Source organism: Leptonychotes weddellii, chromosome 8 (genome assembly GCF_054177405.1).
Source record: "Leptonychotes weddellii isolate Sample4059 chromosome 8, ASM5417740v2, whole genome shotgun sequence".
Classification (NCBI taxonomy): domain Eukaryota; kingdom Metazoa; phylum Chordata; class Mammalia; order Carnivora; family Phocidae; genus Leptonychotes; species Leptonychotes weddellii.
Window position 1 is genome coordinate 45105503 of NC_138376.1, and position 25021 is coordinate 45130523.

The following is a 25021-nucleotide window of genomic DNA, read 5'->3' on the forward strand; positions in this document are numbered from 1 at the left end:
TCAAAAAGGGAATTATCACTCATAATAGTTTAGAACATCTCTGACCGCAGTTTAGACATGCATACATATGTTTCCAAAATATTAAATAATGTTACTGACAATTTGGTTAATGAGTGTTGTAATGAATTTACCTATTTAAAAAGTTTAGTTGGTGGGGTGCCTGGGTGGCTCAGTCCTTAAGCGTCTGCCTTTGGCTCAGGTCATGATCCCGGGGTCCTGCTCTGCGGGAAGCCTGCGTCTCCCTCTCCCACTCCCCCTGCTTGTGTTCCTGCTCTTGCTATCTCTCTCTGTGAAATAAATAAATAAAATCTTTAAAAAATAAATAAATAAAATAAAAAGTTTAGTTGGATCATATGAAATTGTCATGTTTGTAGGTCAAAAATATCAAATACTGTCAATTTTCTATAGTCCAACCTAATACCAATATTAGAAACTATAAAACTAACATGTTTTTATCAACTAAAGAGAAGCAAAAATGTCTTATGATGCTAGTAAATTATCATGGCTTCCAGAAGAAAATCATTTGGAAATTTAAATGATATGAAATGTCATCCTCACTTTGTATATACCTATGCTTTCTTCGAAGACTTTTAAATTTAACAAGCACTGGTGACAGATTTAGCATTTGGTCATTATTCTCATGTCAGGTTTTATTTTCTGTAAAATGTCAGTGGGTATTAAAAGAAAATAAAAGGAAATAATATGGAATTTTCTAACACAATTGAGAGAAAAAGAAAATAAAGACAATATGCAATCTAGAACCATTAAATATTCTAGAATTAAGTAATTTAATTATGAGGGTCAAGATCATAAATTTGTCACCAAACACTAAAATATTAGGCACAGAAGCAATTTGCAAATGTTGCCCTTCAATGGTATTGAATGTAATTAACAGGTCAGATAGGAACTTGACATTTAACTTTCTTTATGAAGTGTGGTTGATTCTTATATGTTCCTTTTTTAACTTAATGAGTTAAATCATAAAATGCATAAAATCCACTTCATATATGATCTTTTGTTATTATAATAACACTTCCTGGTAATAATGCAAATTTAAAAACACATCATAAAATATTATTAAAACAAAAAACTAAACACAGAATGCCAATGTTTTAATAGTCAATATTCCCATAGGATGTAATGATCAATGCTTATGACAAGTATCTCCTAAATTATGGATTATTTATGCCTTCTCATGTTTCTTTTCTTAAAAGTTTTATTTTTATGTGAATATCTCCCTGCTTTTCATCATGCATTCCCTATTTGGTGCTGTATAGATGAGTTTCTTACAATACAGAAGGGATTTTAATAGTAAGTTCCATTTCTTTTTTCCCACGGAAAGAAGGGCTGCCTATTACAGATTGCTGGTTGGTTTGGAGCAGCATGGTTATGGATACTCCCCAACGTGTAGCTTTTGCTACTGATGCAGTAGGTCCGTTCACTCACTCGCTGTGGGAAGTCATTATCTGTTCAAAACCATCCTACAACATAAGGGTCCACATAATCGGTGGGGATTCACTGCACCTAACAGCCTAACTCTGCAAGGAGGCAAAACTTGAATTTTCAGAAAGTTTTCTATGGAAATCAGTGAATAAGTCCCTAATAAGGGGTATTTTATAATACCTTCATTTTCTGTGTAGATTGTAGCTATTAATCAGCTTTTCCATTTATATGTACACTCTACATGAAGGTTAGAGATTGCATATTTCTGAGACCTAACTTCTTTGGATATTAAAAGCACCCAAAGAACTGTAAGACCATTTCTACCAAGTAGATAACTCTTATTCATGAACATGTTTTTTTTCTGTTAAAAAACTGTATAATAAAACAAAGTACATCACAAACTCTACATTAAAAATAATAAAACTTGCTGCTTGGTGAAGACAGAGGGAAGTAGTAGCTATTTACAAAATGCTTCCATGATATAACTTAAATTGGACATCCTGTAATATTTTAGTTTTCCCCCTAATATGCCATGAAATGTTGTTAACTTTGTGTTTCTTAAGAGGATTCATTTGTCAATAGGTTTCCCCCACCCCATTTTTATAAATGCCTCTTAACACTTTAGAAATCAGGCAGCAGTATGTTCAATCTAATTAATGAACAGAACTATGACTAATGAAACTGGAAGTTTACAGCAATGTACTAATGAATGTTAGTTTGCTAATGGAACCATTTTAAATGGATGCTTTATGTACTTCGCATCATAAGCATCCATCCTGCTTTAGAATAGAACCCAAAGCAAATGCTTTAAAATCAGCGTTATAAGTCTCTAAGGCCTTCTAACTCACTCAACAGAAAAAGAGATAAAATTGGTAAACATTGTCATGACTAAAATAGGATCAAGTTTTAGAAGACAATTCATGTTTTTCATTCATAAGTACCAAAAGGCTAAAGATGAATAGCAGGGCACTGTCATAACTTCATATATTTCTAATCATAGGTACCCAGTGGGCTGGCCACAAAGGGGGAGAGTTTCTTTTTTTAATGTCTTTTTACCTCCAATAATCTATCTAGTTGCCTTGAGGCTGCTGTTGTTTCAGGCTCTAAGAAATGAAAGCCTAAAAAGTTGTTAACATCATTGTAGCTGATTGGATTCAACCTGTGCATGGCAGGGCATAAATTAGAAAACAAAAGAAAACAGAATCCGAAATCTTAACATCCTATAATGACTCTTGCCACACTTCTTGGCGATATGATTTTGGTTGTGAAAGTAGGGATTTTAATAGCTTGCAGAACAAGAGTATAATGGCATGATGTATCTGTTTAATATTTTTCAGTATTTCTCCCCCAAAATATTTGAGCTCTGATCTTTAGTAACATTTTTTTTCAATTAAAAAACAATTTAAGAATCTATCATTTACATTCATAAATAAAGCAATTTTTGTATTTAGTTTTATACAATTATCACTTTCTAATAAATTATTCATCAGGCAAATGCATATCAAAATGAAATAACGATTTCATGTAAGCCAGTTAAGTAATCTTCATCTTTGTGATTTTTTTTTTCTGTTATATGGTACTATATATATAAGCAAAATTATTTTATTATCCAAAGGGGAAAGAATTTCTAATCTTTACAGATTACTATGTTTAGAAATATAGCAAGATACAACAATGCCTTTCTTTTCATCCTTAACCTTCTGATACTTCTAGTGAAAAATATGGGTTGTCTTCTAAAACTTGGTCCTGTTCTTAGTCATGACAACATTTCCTGATTTCATTTTTCTGGATTTTTTTTTCTGTTTCAGCAGTGCTTATTTTCATGGAGAAGATGTAAACATTCACATTAAGTTAATCATAAAATATTTATTTTGACATTGAGTAGGGAGGGGTCTCACTGCTGAATTAGCTTTAGTTCTGATCTTTACTAGTCTACTTTTTAAACTACTCTCACCTACTCTGGTCAGAATCTGCTTTTTTTTTTTTTTTTTTTAAGATAGCTCAGGCTGTCCTTGGGGCTCATGATTCAAGCTATGTTGGAAACCCGCAGCGTGCCAACTGAGCAGGCAGGGACCCTCCATCTTCACTGCAACCGGACTAGCTGTATTTTAAGTTTTACATGAGATTTCTTTAAAAACTTCAATCTAAAATGTTTCATAAACCATGGTAGAGAGCATTCTGCTTTATTAAACATCACGTATTCTATTATAACTCCCAAATGTTAGCTATTCGGGCTAAAGATATCAGTTTGCCATATAGAAACTCAAAATTTTTTTCTTTTTTCTTTTTTTTTTAAAGATTTTATTTATTTATTCATGAGAGAGAGAGAGAGAGAGAGAAGCAGGTTCCCTGCAGAGCTCGGAGCCTGATGTGGGATTCGATCCCAGGACTCTGGGATCATGACCTGAGCTGAAGCTAGACACTTAACCAACTGAGCCACCCAGGTGCCCAGAAACTCAAATTTCTATCAAAGGATCATTCAGATTGCTGAATTATTCTATTAACTATTCATTTACTCTGTGGCAACTCATTTCTTTCCAAATTTAACATTGCATTGGCTTATAATGTTAAAATTCCTATTGTATTTCATACTTGGAGACTTTATGTATCCTAGTGCAGTGCTTTCCAATAGATCTTTCTGTGATGTTGGAAATTTTCTGTGCTCTGTGCTGTCCGATATGGTAGTCATAGTCAGATGTCGCTGTTGAGTACATAAATGTGGCTGGTGTGACTGAAGAACTGAATTTTTAATTTTATTTAATTTTAATTAATTTTAATTTTAAGATTAAGTGGCCATACTGAACACTGAAGCACTTAGTGAATATATATATATGAAATATTCAGCTGTCAGAAATTTTTTAATGTCTGCTTTCTTTTTCAGTTCAAACTTAAGGAGAAAAAGCCAAAAGATTTAGATTTTATAAGTGATTTCATTTTGATAGCAAAAATGATGTATCTTTTGAATCTACCTTCCACTCTGCCTTCATCTTTTCTGTCTCATTGTATAAATTATCCTTGATTTTCTCTTTTGATTTTGAGTGATTTTGCTTTCTAATGAATGAAATGGACTGAGAACTTGGAGGGCATTTTTAATAAACTGACTTTTTGGGGAGTATTCATAACTAAAATGAAGATACCATTAATGACATAATAATCTTTGATCGTTCTGAGAAAATTTCAATATGTAAACATCCAAACAATAGCAAAGAGCAATGAGCTTAGGGGAAATGAAAAACACTTTCTGATTCTGCACTTATCCTTCTTATAATCATTTTTTTAAAAGATTTATTTATTTATTTACTTATTTATTTGAGCGAGAGAGACAGCGTGCAAGCAAGGGGAGGGGCAGAGAGAGAGGGAGAAAGAGAATCCCAAGCAGATTCCCCACTGAGTGTGGAGCCAGATGCCAGGCTCGATCTCACAACCCTGAGATCATGACCTGAGCCAAAATCAAGAGTCTGATGCTTAACCGACTGAGCCACCTAGGTGCCGCCTTTCTTATAATCATTTAAAAAAATTAACGAAAGAGGAGACAAATAGCCCCATATGTGTGAATCTTCGGTGATTTAAAGACTGCTGTCTTAAAGCAGCCCTTCTGTTGTCAGTTCTGCTGTATTCCTTATTGTTTCCTTATAAACTAATAGAATGATCTCTGTGTTTTATGCTTGAGGAGGCTTTCAACATTCACAGAATTGATAATGAAGAGGTTTTTTTTTCAAAATGAACTTTATTATTTTTTTGTAGTTTCATGTTTTTATTTAAATTCCAGTTAGTTAACATACGGTGTACTGTTAGTGAAGAGTTATTTTAAGTATAAATAAGATTACTGTATGGAAAAGGGTAGAAGTCACCAGAAACATGTTATGTGTGATAGTATCCATTTATTTAAAGAACCAAAACAACAAAACAACATTCTTGCCACAAGGAGGATATAAACATAGGGAGAAGAAAGTCAGGATTGAGAAGAGCATCACAAGAGATGAAAGGTCAGTTTTTAAAACTCTGTGTTATGTTTAAATCTGAGACCAGTGAATAATGGCTACTTTTGTTCCAGTAAATGGTAACAGAAATGAAGGAAGCAGAATGGTAGTAGTGAGTCTTGTACAAAGACTGGTAAATATAGAGAACAACAAAGGGAACAAGCCAGACCAGTCTACTGCCTAGATTTCTGTTAAATCTCCTTGATTAAGACTCTTCTATTAAAAAAGAAAAAGACTCCTCTAGCCACGTAGCACATAGTGGGCTTTTCTGAACTTCCACTGTTCTTTTCATAGGACCATGATTAGCTACAGGTACCGTCGGTTATCCCCATTCACCTCGCTAATCCACCAGGGTGCTCTGCTCACCAGCTCTGGCCCATTTCTTTGGAAAGCAATCAAGTGTTCCCATACAAATCCATCTTCTGATTCTATGCCTCTATATTTCCCTTCTTTTTTTTTTTTTTTTTTTTTTTTTAAAGATTTTATTTATTTATTCATTAGAGACAGAGAGAGAGAGGCAGAGGGAGAAGCAGGCTCCCAAGGAGCAGGGAGCCCGATGCGGGACTCGATCCCAGGACCCTGAGATCATGACCTGAGCCGAAGGCAGACGCTTAACCATCTGAGCCACCCAGGCGCCCATCTCTATATTTCCCTTCTAAGCCTTTAACATTTCTTTATTTCCCTCTCTTGTATTTTCCTTGTTTACCAGGGAGTAACTGCCTCCCTCTTCTCATTTATGACCAAAAGAAGAACAAGCCAAAAAAAAAAAAAAAAGAACTAGGAGGCAATAAATCATCCCAGGGATAGTCAAATTTGACAAATGTTAATGTTCTTTCCGAGGTCAAATTCCCATGTTTCTGATTTTATCTTGAGTTGCCTTGCATATAAATGGTGTTATGTCTATAGTAAAAACAAGGTAAACTATGATAGTAATTGTAATGTTATTGCTATTATTAGCATAACAAACAGAAATATACAAAGATAATATTTTATAATATGGCATAGTACAGTAAAGAATTTTGAGTGACATATTTTAGGATCTGTGCTAAACACTTTCCATAGATTACTCTGTTAATTGTTAGGAGGCTACTACTTTTATGCATACTCATTTTACAACTGAGGATATCCTTATATAATTTCTAAAGTAAAGTACTAAGTAGGGGTGCCTGAGTGGCTCAGTCAATTAAGCGTCTGCCTTGGGCTCAGGTCATGATCTCAGGGTCCTGGGATTGAGTCCTGCACCCTGCATTTGGCTCCCTGCTCAGCCGGGAGTCTGCTTCTCCCTCACCCTCTTCCCTCCCCACCTCCCCGCTTGTGCTCATACATGTGGGTGCTCTCTCAAATAAATAAAATCTTAAAAAAAAAAAAGTAAAGTACTAAGTACCTAAAGGACCAATGACTCAACTTCTGAAGTTCTTGAATAACCCTGTATTTTCAAAATTTATACTCAATTTCCCAACTCCTGCAACTACTAATAGTTTCTATATATTGATTCCTACATCAGGGATAATATATGTGTCCTATTGCAAGAGCCCAAACTTTATAATTTGACACACAGATGGGAAAGATGCTCAGAGAAAAGGGAACAGAACCATCAGCTAAATAACACACGGCTAAACTGTCCATGATGCAACCCATCACATTTTTGCTAAACAAACATAACACCTAAATGCTGAATAGTGCTGGATTTCACCCGGAAAAGGAGTAACAAGCTGTTAATTCAATTCTAGGGATTAACCAAATTGGCACACTCTGATGGGAGGGCCTGCTGGCAGAAAAAACTTGAGGGAAGTGTATTAGTTTGCTAGAGCTGCTATAACAAAATACCACAGACTGGGTGGTTTAACAGAAATTAGTTTTCTCATAGTTCTGGAGGCTAGAGGCCCAAGATCAAGGTGTCAGGGGTTCAGTTTTTTCTGAAGTCTTTCTCCTTGGCTTGTACGTGGCTGCCTTCGCGTTGTGTCCTCACTTGGGCCTTTCCTCTGTGAGTGCATTCCTGGTGTCTGTGTCCCAATCTCCTTTCTCATAAGGACACAAGGTATATTGGATTAGGGCCCATCCTAACATTACCATCTTAACTTAATTACCTCTTTCAGGCCCCTATCTCCAGATACAGTCATATTCTAATGTAGTGAGTGTTAGGGCTTCAACATAGGAATTTGAGGTGGGCGAGACACCATACCGGCCATAACAGGAAGGCACCACACATCACAGGCAAGAGTGGGAAGGCCCTGAGACATCACACATCTGGCACTGGCGTGTAGGCCAAGTCTCCTCAGATTGCCCTAGGTCTGAAAGTCCCATTCAACATTTTGATGGCACATAGATTGTTCTGCAAGATAAGGATTACTTTTCCCATTTTGCAGATGAGAAGAGTAAGTTTCATAGGGTTTAAGTAACTTGCTCAAGATCTCACAGATCAATAGATATCAGACAAGACTTGACCTAGCTTTAGCTGATTCTAAATCCTAATGTTTTTCCATCAAATCAGTGTGCTAAATCTGCTTTTCTATAAGCCAAATATCCAACACAATTGTAACTGAAATACAAAAAGATATGTTACTCAATTGCATTATTTTTAAACTTTCATTCCATTAGCTTTCTCCAATATTTGTCTCTAATATTACAGACTTTAACAAACTGAAAACCTAATTATTTCACTTGACAAGTGTATTTTGAGTGTCTGCAAGGTGCCAGGCAGTATTTCAGTGATTGTGCTACATGAATAAATAAAACCAAAATCTCTCTATAAATTGAGATGATATTCTAGTTGCTGGCTTATAGTGGAGATAAAGAATAAACAAAGTGATTAAACTGAGTATATATTATGCTATATGGAGATAGATATCTGGAAAAAAATTAGAGCCAAGTTTTTGGGATGGGGCAGTGGGTGCGGAAATTTTAATAAGGTAGTCAGGGCAGGCTTTCCTGAGACAGATTTATAGTACTGTTTGAATAAGATGTGTTTTGGACTGCAATAATAGTATTAATAGTAACTTAAAAAGACTTACAGAAGTTACTGGGACTTAAGCTCTTAGTTCACTTTCATTGGCTATTTTATTCATGGCCATTTTATTCATGGCTCTGTATGTGTCTGAAAACCAACTAGAACTACGTTGGATTCGGTAGTTCACAGACTGGAAGGAAAGGCAGCTCTAAGAATGCAATAAACACACCATTCATGTCGTTCTTCCTCACTCTCTCCCCTCTCCATCCCTTCCCCTTTCCTATTCTTTCAATTTCTCATCTTTCTGTCTTTCGGGCATCTCTACTTTACAGGGAACATAGGCACTCACTGCTCTGTAGTCACATTATTTAGCAGCTAACCATAGAGAGAAGTTTCTCTCTCAGCTTCGGTTTTCAAACTTCAGTGATCAGCGAAGATCCTATGCTTCTCTTCGTACCTACCATTACTTCTGGGGGGTGAGGAGTCATGACTTGAATGGTCTGGTACCCTCAAAACTGTATGAGCACTTCTCAGAAAGAAGAGGGTGGTATTTTGGACAGGTAATAGCAACTGTTGAGTAGAATGTATATAAACATCTTTCTTTAAGCAGAGAAGAGATTATAACTTACAGTCAGTCCGCTCCACTGAGTTAGTCAGTAATGGTTATGCTAAACAAATTGCGGATCATTTGTTTATATTTGTGTAGTGTTGAGATTTGTATTTTCTTCCCCAGGACGATATGGAAAGAGAAGAAAGTATGGAGATGGGAGGAAGTGTGGGGATTGGTCCAGACGTGCAGAAAAAGCTTCAAATCTGTTACCCACGTCTCCAATTAATGTGTGTTGTAAAATGGTGTGGTCGACTGATAATGACTCCCAAAAATATGTCCATGTCCCAGTCCCAGGAATCTGTAAATGTTACTTTATTTGGAAAAAGGGATTTTGCAGATGCAATTAAGTTAAGGATCTTGAGATAAGGAGATTGTCCTGTATTAATCTGAATGGGCTCTAAATACTCTCACAAGTGTCCTTAATAGAGAGAGGCAGAGGTTGATTACGCAAGTGCTCGCGCACAGACACACACACACACACACACCCCCCCCCACAAAGACAATATGACCACAGAGGCAGAGGCTGCAGTGATGCAGTCATAAGCCAAGGAACCCAACAGCCACCAGAAGCTGGAAGAAGAGTCTCTCCAGGTTTTCCAACACCTTGATTTTGGACTTCTGGACTCTTAGAACTCTGAGAGAATAAAGTTTTATTATTTTAAGCCACTTAATTTGTGGTAATATGTTACCGCAGCCATAGGGAACTAACAGATTTGGAGGAGTAAAAAGGCAACAATTTAACTGGAATTCTCAGCAGGTGAGAAGCTAGAAGCTTTCTGCATTAAAACAAAACACCTGGGGCGCCTGGGTGGCTCAGTTGGTTGGGCGACTGCCTTCGGCTCAGGTCATGATCCTGGAGTCCCGGGATCGAGTCCCGCATCGGGCTCCCTGCTCGGCAGGGGGTCTGCTTCTCCCTCTGACCCTGCTCCCTCTCATGCTCTCTGTCTCTCATTCTCTCTCTCTCAAATAAATAAATAAAGTCTTTAAAAAAAACAAAACAAAACACCTGATCCACAGCTTCTGGTCAGGGCCGCAAAAAATACACTGATGACCTGTACCATTATTCATGAGCGGGGCAAGAGAGTATTTCAGCTTCGCGAGCTCACCAAGCCTGAGTCCTATGTGTGCTGCGGGCATCGTGTTCCGGAAGTGAGCAAGTGAGCCTATGATTACTTCTCAGAACCTGTCTCTCTCTAAATTGAGGTACAAGTCGGAGAATCAAGGGTTACAAACCCAGACTATGTTTAGAGCCACACAGGGCAGGATTTTAGGAACTCATAGAAGTAACTGTCCTTCGGGTATGGACTGTGTCTTACATTGCTTGGCATCAGCCTTCCCACTTGACGCAGGATCTTACAGAGGACCTTGCTCATGGTTTTTATAAATCTTTGTAATTGATTATTGAAAGAAAATGCTGCATCGGCTGTGGAAGCTACTTACTGACTGTGGAATGGATCTAAGTCAAGAAATAATAGAAGCAAGAAAAAGTTAGGGGTACATAGAGGCATCTAACAAGCATGAATTTAAGGAAATGTTTCTTAAACTGTAACTTTGAAGGCCAGTGTAAGGTATTGAAATGATAGCAATGTTTTTCAACCCACAGAGTTAATGGATGGGATATTTTCAATGTGAAGTTTTTCTTCCAGATATTTTCATTACAATTTTGACTTTAATACCAAATCTATAGTAGAATTTAGTGTAACAATATCTGTTTGAGCCCAAATGATATTTTACATCTAACAAGTTAATATTTCATGAAATTTTGCAAAGATTACTTCCAGGCACTCTCTTCTCTGAAGTAGTTTGACATGTATGGATTTATATTATCCTATGTATGAGATTATTTTTATGCTCAAGGATGTATGAAAATAGAATACCAAAAGGGAATAGGTATAACATACTTTCTAAAGAAATGTTTTAGAAGTTAGATATCAAAATGAGTTAATAAAATCTCTTGATATTTTTCCTGAGCCCCATCCTGAGATTCTAATTTAATTGGTCTGTACTAGGGACTGAGCATTGGGAAATTCTTAAAGTTCTCCAGATTACAGTAATGGACAGACAGATTTGGGAACCACTGTTTTGGAGTCTTATTAGCCCTAGACTATGGAGGAAAGTTCCTATTGAGGCTGACAGTTCATCAAAACTAGTCTACAGAAAACCCCCCACACAAACAAACAAAAAGAAACCAAAACAAAAAATCCTCCCAAACCAGAGCCTATAACAAAATATCTGCCCTGAGAACCTAGGCAGCGCCCAAGGCCATCAACTTGAAATCATGCATAAAAATCAGTAGATTCTTTGAAAAATTTACTTTAATGCACAATTAATTGCATTAATCAGCAAAAACTCAGATCTGGGAATGCTGATCAGGAAATAAACAGCAATCCATTTTATTGAAATGTGAGACCTTAAAAAAATAGCTCTTAAATAATTATCCCTCCTTCCTGTCACTTCTAGATCTTGCTATCTGAATTTTTAACAGCTTTATTCAACTATAAGTAATACATGGTATACCCCACAAAACATTTTTCAGGTATACAATTTGACACAGGAATGCACAATCAAGATGATAAACCTATCCATCAGCCCCTGTCCCAGGCAACCCCAGTCTGGTTTTTGTTCCTATAGTTTACATTTTCTAGAATTTTATGTAAATGGATTCATTCACTATGTACTCTTTTTCATTTACCTTCTTTCACTTAGCATAATTATTTGGAGATCCATCCATGCTTTAGCTTTCATCAAAGTTCATTCTTTTTTATTGCTAAGTAGTAGTCTATGGGATAAGTTTGCTTATCCATTAATCTGCTCCACATGCTCTTGAGAAGAATGTGTTAATTCTGCTGTTGTGGTTTACCCTAAACACAACGGTTAGGATGAGTTGGTAGTGCTGTTCAAGTCTTCTACATCCTTGCTGATTTTCTGTTTGCCTGTTCTGTCAGTTATTGAGAGAAAGATTGAAACTCTCACTGTAATTGTTGATTTACCAATTTCTTATTACAGTTCTCAGCTTTTACTTAAAGAATTTGAAGTGCTGTTTTTAAGGGATTAAAAATTTAGGATTGTTATGTTTTATGATGTTATATTATTGCTAATTGGTGCCTTTATTATAGTAAAATTATCTTTTTTATCCCTTTTAATAGGCTTTGCTCTGAAATTTACTTTGATATTAAAATAGCCACTAAAACTTTTAAATAGCTTTCTTGACATATTTACAACCATCAAGTTCATATGTTTACAGGATACAAGACATTGTTTTTTAGTATATTTATGAGTCATGCAACCATCAACACAAGCTAATTTTTAGATTTCATCATCCCCTCAAAAAAGCTTATGCCTATTAGCAGTCACTCTTCATTAACCCCATTCCTGCAAATCCCTTACTTATCTAGTCAACAACCAATCTCATTTCTATCTCTATAAATCGCTTATTCTAGACATTTAATATAGGCAGAACCACACATTCTGTAGTCTTTTGTAATTGGTTTCTTTCACCTAGCATAATATTTTTGAGTATCATCCATGTGGTCACATGTATCAGCACTTCATTCCTTTTAATTACCAAATAATATTGCATTGTATGGGCATACTACATTTTCTTTACCTAGTCATCAGGCGATGAGTATTCTACTTGGTGGTTATCATGCCTAATGCTGCATTGAGTATCTGGCTACAACTTTTTGTGTGGACATATATTTCATTTCTTTTGTATATATTCTAAGGAATGGAATTGCTGGATGTATGTACCTCTATGTGTGGCATTTTATGGAAGTGGCAAACTATTTCCAATCTGGATACACTATTTTACATTTCCACCAGTGATGTATGGAGGTTCCAGTTTTTTCACGTGCTTCCCATCAACTTTCTTTTGATTAGTAGGAGCATGGTTTATATTTTTACATCCTTTCGTATGTACCCTATTTGTATCTTTATATTTAAAGTACAATTTTTGTAGGCTGCATAAAGTTGGATCTCTTAAAATTACTCAATATGATGATCTTTGCCTTTTAATGGGGTATTTAGAACATTTACATTTTGTATCATTATTGACATGGTTAGGGTTAAAACTATCATTGTGCTATTTGTTTTCAATTTGCCCCATTTGTTCTTTGTTCCCTTTTTCACTCTTTTCTGACATCTCTTGAATTAATTCAGTATTTTTAATCATCCAATTTAATTTCTTTTGTTATCTTATTACTATTATTGTTATTTTGGTGATATCTTTATAGTATAAAATTTAGGTTATCACAATCTACTTTCATGTGATATTTACCACTTCATTATTGTATAAGAATCTTTTATTAGTCTATTTCCCTTTCTCCCCTATGCTGTTATGCTATTGTCATACAATTTATTTATGTCATACAATTTATTTTCATATATCTCTTAGTCAGTTTTTTTTAAGCAATAAAAATATTAAGAAAAACATCTTATATATTTGCTCATCTTGTGTATTTGCACTTATTTAGTGCTCTTCATTCCATACGTAGATCCAGATTTCCATCTACTATAATGATTTTACTTCTGCCTAATGAGATACCTTAGTAGTTTTTTGTAGTTTGAGTCTGTTGTTGATGAGTCATTTCAGCTTTTGTATGTCTGAAAAAGTGTTTATTTCACCTTAATTTTTGAAAGATTTCTTTTTTCTGGGTATAGAATTCTAAGCTGACAATTTTTTTTCCTTTTTTCCCCCCAGTACTTTAAAAATTGCTCCACTGTCTTTTTGCGTGCACTATTTCTGAGAAATCTGCTATTCCCCTGATCTTTGTACCCCTGCACATAATGTGTCCTTTTTCTTTGGCTGTTTTTACAAATTTCTCTTTATTGCTGTTTGATTATGATGTGCTTTAGAATAGTTTTCTCTACGTTTCTTGTGCTTAGGGTGCATTGTGCTTCCTAGACATATGGGCTTAAATAGTTTTCATGGAAATGGAGAAGTTTCAGCTCAAGTCTTTTTCAAATAATTTTCTATACATTGCTTTTTCTACTTCTTTATACTTGGCTTCTTGAAATTACTCCATAACTTACTGTGCTCTATTTTTTTGTTCTCTGTGCTTCATTGTGAATAGTTTCTATAATATTACTAGTCTTCAAATTCACTAATCTTTTCTTCAATGTCTTATCTTTTTTTTCTTCAATGTCTTATCTGCTATTAATCCCACCAGTTTCTTTTCCATCTTATATATTGTAATTATCATATCTAGAAGTTTGAATTGTGTCTTTTAAAATATTTTCCATGTCTCCACTTACCATTTTGAACAACTAGCATATAGTTATAACAACTGTTTTAGTGTCCTAGATTACTAATTATAACACCTGTGCCAAATTCTGGGTAAGTTTTTATTGATTCTTCTCTTTATGATGTCTTGTGATTTTCCTACTTCTCTGCATGCCTGGTATTTTCTATTGGATGCCATGCCTTGTGAATTTTACCTTTTTCAGTGTTGGATATTTTTCATTTCATGTAAATAGTCTAGAGCTTTGTTCTGGGATGCAGTTTAATTATGGAAACCAATTTTTCTTTTAAGCCTTGCTTCTAATATTTGTTAGGTGGACTAGAACAGTGCTCAGCTTAGGGCTCATTATTTTCCACCACTGGGACTTTTGTATGTACCCTACTCAGTGTCCCATTCATAATAAAGGATAGTTTCCAGTATGAAAATTGGGAGCAGGTACTATTCCTAGTCCTGTGCAAGTGCTGGACACTGTTACTATTGATTCTTTTAGGCAGTAATCTTTTTCCCAAACTCAGATATTTATTCACATATGTGCTAATCAATATTCTGCAGATTCTAGAATTCACTGTGCATTGCTCTCCTGTCCAGTACTCTTAGGATCTCTATCTGCCTTGGCTTCCCTGGACTCTCAGCTCAATTCAGGGAGTTTGCTGAGCTCCACATGAGACTGTCCTCACTATATCACAGTCTAGAAACTCTCAAGCCTGTAAGCTGGGGCAGTTGCAGGGCTCATCTCATTTGTTTTCCACCTCTCAGATACCACTGTCCATCACTGACCAATGTCCAGTGTCATGAAGTTGTTGTTTCATATATTTTGTGTGCTTTTTGTTGTTTTGGGTGAAAGAGTACATCCAATTCATGTTTGCTCCATTTGGCCAGAAGTGCTTGTTGCCTGAACTTAACATTCTGCTTGTAAGTATAGCCTTGTATCTTTATCTTTCACTACAACATGAGTTTTTGACAGGTAGATTCTTTCTGGGTTTTCATCTTTTTTTTTTTTTAAGATTTTATTTGTTTATTCATTTGAAAGAGAGAGTGGGGGGAGGGTTAGAGGGAGAGGGAGAGAGAGAATCTGAAGCACACTCCATACTCAGTATGGAGCTGATATGGGGCTCAATCACATGACCCTGAGATCATGACCTGAGCCAAAATCAGTGGTGGGATGATTAACTGACTGAGCCACCCAGGTGCCTCCTGGGTTTTCATCTTAATATCTGCCCCCATTGCCAGTTGGTATATATATTAAGTATTTCATAAATGTTTGATGAATTTGAACAGTTAAAGTTCCAAGTAGGGATTTCTGGAATCTTGTACATGGTTACTTGCTGTAATTTAGAAACATGAAAAGTTAGCCTCGCCCCGCCCAGCCTCATTTTATAACTGTATCAAATATGGCTCACAAGGATTAAATATCTTTTCCCAAACTAGTTAGAGTCCAATATAAAATGCAGTTCTGTTATATGATGTTAAGCAAATTACTTAACCAACTTGTGGTGGATGATTTCTATCCATTTATAAATTGGATATAGTAATACTGGCTCTAAATAAATGATTGTTATGTGGCTGAAATGAAAGCTCCGTTTGTGTGTAGTCAACAGTATTCTGTCAGCAGCTATCTAAAATATTAATGAAAACAGTGATTTTGCATATAGATAGTTTAATGTTCAAAGGACTCTAATGCTTTCAAAGATTTCAGTGGAAAAAAAGCATAAGAGAATAGCCACTGTATCTGTATTCAAAAGAGAAAGCAAAATATTCTTAACTAGACATCTGCTCATATATACAGTTTAGCAATGCTGGTAACTATGATGGATACTAACCCATGGCTTATCTAACGCTGCCACACCAAAAGTACTGAGATTCTACACTGCTTTATTCATTTTTCTGCATGACTCTGTCCTTTATGTTCTTCTTAAAAACCCAAAAGTCAAAACGGTCTGTCCATTCCTCTCATATAGTACTTTTCTAAATGTATCACAAAAAGAGGGATGGGGTGGCTGGGTGATAGACACTGGGAAGGGTATGTGCTATGGTGAGCGCTGTGAATTGTGTAAGACTGATGAATCACAGACCTGTACCTCTGAAACAAATAATACATTATATGTTAAAAAAAAGAAGAAGAAGATAGCAGGAAGGGTAAAATGAAAGGGGGGAAATCGGAGCGGGAGACAAACCATGAGAGACTATGGACTCTGGGAAACAAACTGAGGGTTCTAGAGGGGAGGGGGGTTGGGGGGATGGGTTAGCCCGGCGATGGGTACTAAAGAGGGCATGTACTGAATGGAGCACCTGGTGTTATACACAAACAATGAATCATGGAACACTACATCAAAAACTAATGATGTGATGTATGGTCATTAACATAACATGATAAAATTAAATTAAAAAAAATAAGTAAAATAAAGAAATTAGTTGAAAACAAACAAACAAAAAGAAAATGTAGTGGTCAATGTATTGTAACCCCAAGCCATGTAGGATGTTGTTGCTGCTAAATGAAATCCATAATTTGGATTTGATGAGCCTGCTGAGATTACAAAATATATATTTTTGTCAACCTCAAAAAAAAGCAGTTTTAGTAGTAATTCTGAACCTTCTTGCATCTCATAATTTAAAATATTATGAAAATATAATTAAAATGGATTACCGTTCTTAATTCTTTTTCTAGTATTTTTTTTTGAGATTTAGGAATTGCATTTTATCTGCTAGGTTTTAGGGGTACCCTAAAAGTTAACCACTCTCCTTCGAAGTACAGATGAAGTGAAGCTTACTAAGGCACTTGCTCCTGGTAGATAATTCATGCCGTGGCATTTGTAAAACACCAAACTATTTTGGAAAATATAAGTGCTCTTTCATTTCCTCTGGTAGCACATTTCAGCCTCTAGTTATGGTGAACAGGCAGGCTGCCTGATACAATTGATGGTCATCGTAATGATAGGATTTGGCTAATCAGCAAAAATTAAATGAACACTAGCAGCCTAAAGGAACCAGAATGTGTGCAAAGGATTGTCATTTTAACTTTGATTAACTTCTGTCTTCTCCCAGAACATGCTGTCTTTTAAGCCGAGCCAAACTTTTTTAAAGGTCTGAGCCTGTGGGCAGGCACTAAATGGCAAACTCAGTTTACGGGAGAAGACTTCAGTTTGCTTATACTTATTTATTTATTCATAAAATAACTTGAAAAAATAACATACACTTAAATTTTTTCAAAATGTGCTAATGTTAAACTACATCCAAAAAAAGATGAGCTATTTAAAATGAATGTATTGTTTTTAATTGGAAAATTCAATTATACGTGGTCTGCCTAAATATTCTGAAGTTATTGTAGGTGAGAGAAATTCAATAAATTTCTAATTGTTTTTCTAAAAGCATTTATAATTTTATCTTAGAGAAAGTTTGCAAGCAAGTGTGGAAATGACAAAGAACAAGACCCCAGCTGTCCTTGGTACCAGTAGACCGGTAGCACTCTGGAAAGGATGATTTGTAAAAGAAAAACCATTACCAACACAATAGAAAATCATACATTTTTGAATATTTTATGACACTCCTTGTTTTAACTTATTTGAAATGGAAATAAGGAATCATGGAAAACTTATAGAAAACCAATAATTTGGCAGAGCACCTTCACATTAAATATAGAATCTAAATATGTTGACAGATACAACACAAATAGACTTAGTAAGTGACACTCTGGGAAATGCTGTGGAGAAATGCTTGTGTAGTTTTGAAACTTTCTTCAATAATTGAGTGGCAAAGATTATTGGTTTTTGTATCACATATTGTTTATTAATAATATTAAATATATTTTTAGTTGTGAGATTCAGGCAAATAGCCAAGATTGAAAGGTGTTGGAAATGAAATTTGTAGCATCTTTGCTTTCAGAATATTTTCCCTAACTGTATTTTTAGTGGGCCAGTTTCATATGCTGTAAGGTATAGCTATTTCTGTTGTCTTTTAGGCAAGGCTTTCCAGAGAAACTGTTTTTAAGCTTTAAAATGTGTGGTCAGTGAAGAGATGTAATGCTTGTATGATGCAAATAAGGATGCAGATAAGAGAAAGATGTTGTCAATCACAGGTGTTTGCCTCCTTTGGAATTAATCAAGGTGGCTGGTTTGAATTTAACTGACACTTTTGACTGTTACATAGTTTAGAAGACAAGTACATGTCTGCTTAGCAATTCCTATAAACACCTATTTGATTTTGTGCCAGTAACAGTCTTTATGTTTTCTATTACAATAATAATATGCTGGTGATATCAGTTTATAAAATTCTAATGGTTCGGGTGCCTGGGTGGCTCAGTCGTTAAGCGTCTGCCTTCGGCTCAGGTCATGGTCCCAGGGTCCTGGGATCGAGCCCCGCATCGGGCTCCCTGCTCAGCGGGAAGCCTGCTTCTCCCTCTCCTACTCCCCCTGCTTGTGTTCCCTCTCTCGCTGTGTTTCTCTCTGTCAAATAAATGAAATCTTTAAAACAAAACAAAACAAAACAAAAATTCTAATGGTTCATTTTAATGCGGAAGATTTTGTATACACTAACTAATATGTCCCTGAATATTTATAAAACAGAATTACAAATCATAACATTAAGGTATTTGGTACTATTTATCTGGACTTTATGTCAAATAAAGATCATCTAACACAGATTCTTTAAAGCCTGCTGATGGAAAGTCTATAAAATAAATACATATATATTAAATGGAACTGTCATTACATACGCAGGTTATAAAAAGTTTGGGAGATTAGTGTGATGCAGTAGAAAACTATGAAATTTGAAACCAGATTAACTGTTATTTGAATTCTGGCTTTAACATATCTCCATTTTCTAAAATGGTAATACTAATATATACATTGTATTTGGGGGTGGGGAGACTTAATCTGCACAAATAAACCTGGGTGTCTTGGTACTATAAAATTACACAAGACCTAATTTGTCCTACATTTGTTTTATCCCATTAGATTTTCAAAAAAACTTCCATAATATCTGTTATTACTAACAAAAATATAAGTTCAGTTATAATATCAAATGATATAAATATAATATCAAAGATATCATGGTCTAAGGGGAGAAAATAAAGAAACTCTTGGTATTTTTCATTGCAAATGAGTAACTTGTAGATGGCAATAGAAAATGATTGGGAAACGGTTAATTTTCACTGGTTATGTTTCATACATTTCAGTGACTAGCCTAGCATAAATCAAGGACATAATCCATAAGAATAATAGGAATTGAGCAATTTGGGGAAATGCCTTAGAAAAATGAAATGCTACACAATCTCTCCATAATGATTTCTCAGGTTTCTCTGTGGAGAAACTGGTCCCTTTTACTCCCCATTTTTTTTTTCTCTGTCCTGGAAAGAATCCTTTATGGGTTCTTGTATCCCAACAAAATAGGGCAGCCTCTTAGCAAGTCTCAGCGTGGTATCAACAGAGGAAGAAGCTCAATAGCCCTAAACAACGATCGACATTTAAAGTCTCTCAAACAGGTAGCAATAACACAGAGAGGGCTATAACACAGAGAAAAAGGTCCTTCCAAATCTTATTTACCTGCCTGTCTTCTCAAAGCCCTCTCATAGTAAGCCATCCTGACCTTTCTTCCTGTTCCCAACTCCTCAAACACTCCAGCTGGATGTGGGGGTGAGGATTGGGGTAAGGCAGTCCTTGTACTTCTTCTTCCTTTTTGTAAATCTCACCTCCTCATTTCATGTTCTGCCTTTGGGATCTATTCTATATCCTCTTTCATTAAGAGCTCCAAGTTCTTTTTAAATATATATTAGCAGAACCTCCTCCCAATGTCCCTCCTCACCTGTGGACTCAGAACAGAAGTCAGCCCAGGAGTTGAGCAGAGAAGTCAAAGGGACCTCCTAGTGGGGGTGGGGAGCGGAAATTGAGAAAGGAGGCCCACAACAGAAGGGGTGCTAGTTCTGATCACTCGTGTACTCTTCCATCCCTGGCATACTGAAAGGGTTTGATAAATATTGGTTGGATAAAGAAATATGAATAAATGTATATTTAAACCTTAATATGTTGATTCCTAATCCTCTTGTATCTCTAAATAATATCCTGCAGAGGCAGTCTATGTAGGTCTCTTGGATTTTATTGTGGAGAATTTGGAACAGTGTGTGAACAGAGGTGGAAGAGGGGAGTATAATGGAAGGCCAAGAGTTTCTGGAGGATTTGTGCTGGACAGCAGTGAACATGCATTTCTGACCAGCTTCAGATATGAGATCATTGAAGAGCCCCTTCAGAATTGAAAACAGGGCAGTTTCTAAAATAAAAATAATGGGGGAACATTTTTTTTTTTATACAATGAAAGCACATATGGCTCATACATTATTGAAATCAAACCAATAACAACAGAGTATCACAATTTTTTAAATGCATATGGGGAGCCTTACTCACCACGTTTTAGACTTCTGTGGAAACCTTACATCATTTTATGATTATCCTTCCAAGGCAAGGGCAGATTGTGAATTTCTATGCACAATTTGGGTGGATAGGGACTATCTTTTGGTTCATATGTCTACATCACATTCCAGGTGTGCCTTGATTTACTTTTTCTAAAAATTTCCAAAAACTTAAAACTAATGTTAGATTTTCAAAAAACTAGATTAAAACTAGATTAATAAAATAGAACTATTAGAGGTGATTGTTTAAATTACAAAAACTGTTTCTCAGTTGTCAACAAGAGTACAGAGAATTTAAAATGGTGAACTCATTGATTCTAAAATTTGATTCAATTTACAGAGAATTTAGAAGCAACCTACTTTACGTTTAATTCAAAGTGTATCTGTATCATTTTCCTCTGAAAGTGAAAGAATCATATTGTTAACCCTCTTTGACTTCTAGCCTTTCTTCAGTGTCCTTCATGATTTTTTTTATATCAAAAATGAATTTTCATATTAAGGGCATGCTGTATGTGAACGTTTTTACAGTTTGATATGTTGCATTTTAGGCTGATGTTAAGTGGAGGTCACCTAAAAATATCTATGATTTAAAAATTGCCCTGGATTTGATAAAATATAAATTTCTAATTTTATATTTAGAAGAAGACCTGAATAAAGAAGGAAAAAGTGTATTTTGCCATGCTGTGCTATTAACCCACTGACAAAGAGTAACAGTAGAAGCTGTTGCCAATATAGGAAAAGAGTAATGAAGTTATTTTGCTTCTCATTTGCAAATAAACACTGAAGCAGAGAATGCTGAGCAACCATGGCAAACCAATGAAAAAATTCATTCTAACTATTACTTACTCATTTGGGAAAGAACAGAGTGGACTTTTACAGTGACACACAATGAAAGCGTCCAGAGAGATCCATGTGTAGAGGGGAAAAAAATTACCTAGGATGTCTATGTTCTCTGGTGATAGAAACCTCAAAGGAAATACCTTCTTTAATTTGGGAAAGAACATAACAGCATATGTTTGGTATCCTTCCAGGATTTCAGCACTCATATTAAGGGTATGAAATATAGCAAGACCTAGCTGTAAAAAGAAAGATTGTAAGATTTTAATTTTATATCATTCATCATACTGTTTAATAAAAAAATATTTACCAGAATACGTATTTGAGACAATGAGCAACTACTAAAATATATTAATACCAGCTCTAAAAGTCAGAATTTCAAGGATTTATTAAACTCCATGCCTGGACACAGTATTTGGCAGTAAGGCATTTGAATCGAGTTGGCAATGCCTTTTATGCCCGGGACTGTGCGAAGTTCCTTCTCATCCTCAACCCCATGTGTAAACCCCCTCTCACAATTCAATGAAACAAGTATTGCTTTCCTCAAATTACAGCTGAAGAAATTTAGAGAGGTGACGATAATTTACCCGAGACCACACAGCTGGTTAATCTGACAGCAAATTCAAGTACCATGTGTCTCTCCAAACAGAGGGCACAATAAACATGAATTACAGAGGAGAATATTATAAAATAAAATAGACAGTTAAATTAAAAGATAAAAATGCAGATTCTATGGATAGAGGTGTCCTAGCATAAAGGACAGTTTTCTAAAGCAGCACAGATGACCGCCTGCTCTTTGCAGGGATGTGGTGCCACCAGCCACGCTTGCTTCTTTTGTCTTCCTTCCTTCCTGCATTCCACTGTCAGTCCTAAATGACATACCCCCCTCCCTAATGTCAAGAGGCATTAGATTTTATTTTTGATCTCTTTGTTCCGTCAGTTTAAAGGACAAGATGTCAGAAAGAATAGATTGACTATTGACTGGAAGCCAACCCTTCTGCCTTGATTTCAGAACCCTTAGCAGTTTGGTTCCACTTACTCCTGTAACCTCATTTCTCAGTGCTTTGCTCAGCGACAATCTACCGCTCATTTCTTGCCCAACCCCTGTTGTATGTTGTGTGTCAGACTTTTCCACACTGATATTTCCTTCCCCTCTATTGAGCTTATTACCCAAATGTGGGCAGTTTTTAATTACTTTCAGGAGGGAAAGTGGGCACTTAATTTACTAGACAATTTGGGATCTTAGGAGACATTTTCTCAATCATAACCCCAGCTTCTAAACCAAATATCTTCCTATTTTGCCACCTATCAACAATAGTAGAACAATTGTTCTCTTAGTAATACTAATTTAAATATATAAATGTAATATAAGAATATTTATTTTAGTGACACCCAAAACATTTGTATAATCTTTCTTGGGTTCACTTCTTAGAACCCTATTAATATCTGAAATCCACCATCTCAGAACTCTTCTCCCATGGGAACCATAAGAAATATACTTCTTAGGGTTGCTGTGGTATGGGATAATATAATAGTAAAAGCTAGATGTTTGTCTTAATAAATATAGCAATAATATAAAGATGAAGACTGCATGGGAACAGTGGAATAAAAACACATTGATTTTTAGATCAGTGTATTTTTTTCAAGAAAATTATCAGCATCACAAGAAGAAAAAAGTAGGATAATCTGTAGAAGATAGTGGCAAATAATATACTTCTCTTGAGTTGATCAAATTGGGAAATAAATGAAAAAGTAATTGTGAATTTTTGACCAGAAAGTATGTAATATGCTGTATTTTTTAAACCACCCAATCAGAAAACAGCCCAGTTTGAAAATATGACAATGCAAAATGATAAACGAGTTAGACTTAACATTTATATGAATACCAATAACAACTAACATTCAATGGATATGATACTCTAGGCACATTTTTTATATTAAATGTCATAATTTGTTCTGATATAATCCCAAGAGGTATGTACCATCCATCCCCATTTTAGTCCTCATAAAACTGAGGCATAAAGTCCAAAATCACACAGCTAGAATGTGTCCAGGATGGGAATGAAACCCACATCTATCTGACACTCAAGCTGATTGCTTAGGATTTATAGATAGAAGCCAATCATAAAATACTGTAGAAGTAGAAGAAATTCACCAAATTAGAGTACTTTATTTCCTCTCCTGGGTTGCATTTCAGTAGACTAATTCTCTGTACATCTTATAAAAACACAGTAGAGGTGTTTTTAAATATATGATGTACCCTCAGCACATTTTTATCCATGAAATAAACAGACAACTTTATTTAATCAGTGATTGGAGTAGTGGTCTGAGTAATTTAATTTAGTTAAACTTAAGACACATTTTTTCAGAACAAAATTGGAAAAAATATATACAAAATACAAAACACCTGTTGACTTCGGAAAATATGTCACACTATATTTTACCACAGGTGATTAATATTTCTCTTCTTGAGTTTACTGAATCTATTCAGGATCATTTTCATCCCCTGCAAAAAATCCAGCTATATCTCTCTAGTAATTTCCTTCTAACAAACAACATTCATTTAAACCTAAATATGGATCTTCTTTCTGAAATCTATAATTTAGCTGTTTGGGAAAAGAATAAGCCATTTATAATAAATATATACCTGTCACTACCCACTTTTGCTTATATGAGAAGCAAACTGTCTACAATCAGAGTATCTGCCCTTCTGAGTTCCACGTGGGGGCACCTTCCTGCATACGAGGCATCTATGGCTCTCCCTGTACCTCAGATTCATTTATTACAGAAAACCATGGCCTCTGTTTTGAGGCACATGGTAAAGTTCCTAAAGTGACCATCGTGTGAGCCACTAGCCAATATTTACAATAGAACATCCCAAACATATGTCCCAAATTTGAGGAAAATATGCCCAATCATTTTTACATGATGTAATGACACAAAGACAGGAATTTAATTTTATTTACATAGATCACCTAACTTCCCTTTTATTCTATCCGTAGACACTGGAATGATATTAAGCATTTTAAGACAGATGTGTGTATAATTTATTCCTATAGTAACTCTCAAGTCCATGCATATATGGAATGATTCTGCAAACAAAGAATAAAATAAAAACTGATGAAATGTGGATAATATTCCCAATATAAACTGAATCTCCCCTTTAATAAAGTCAATCTTAAGAAATCCAAGCTTCTAAACTCAGGCTAATCTTTTTCTACAAATTTCTTTTTCAAAATTGCAGTTAAGTGTAGACACCTCAATGCCATCAGTAAGACCTATCATTCAAAACAGGCAAATAAGTAAAAAATAAATAAATGAGCAAAACTAGCAACTTCCAGATGAGATATTTCCAAGCTCTTCAATTTTCCCAAGCCTTCAAAAATGGAGAGCAGATGTTGCTGCTGACGTTCCAGGGAGAGAGAGAAGAAACCTTGTTATGAGCTGACTTTAAATCCTCTTTAGAGACTCACTCTGAAAACTTATGCACAACAGGAAGAGAAGTGAATTTTATCCAGGGAATACAAACATGCTACTGAGCACTAATGATTCCTGTGTGCCAAATTA

At 35.4% G+C, this 25021-nt stretch overlaps 1 protein-coding gene across 1 annotated transcript in view; it reads right to left on the bottom strand.

The window, feature by feature from the left end:
• KHDRBS2 (KH RNA binding domain containing, signal transduction associated 2) overlaps positions 1-25021 on the bottom strand; it is a 525516-nt gene that overhangs the window by 54829 nt on the left and 445666 nt on the right. The window lies entirely within an intron of this gene.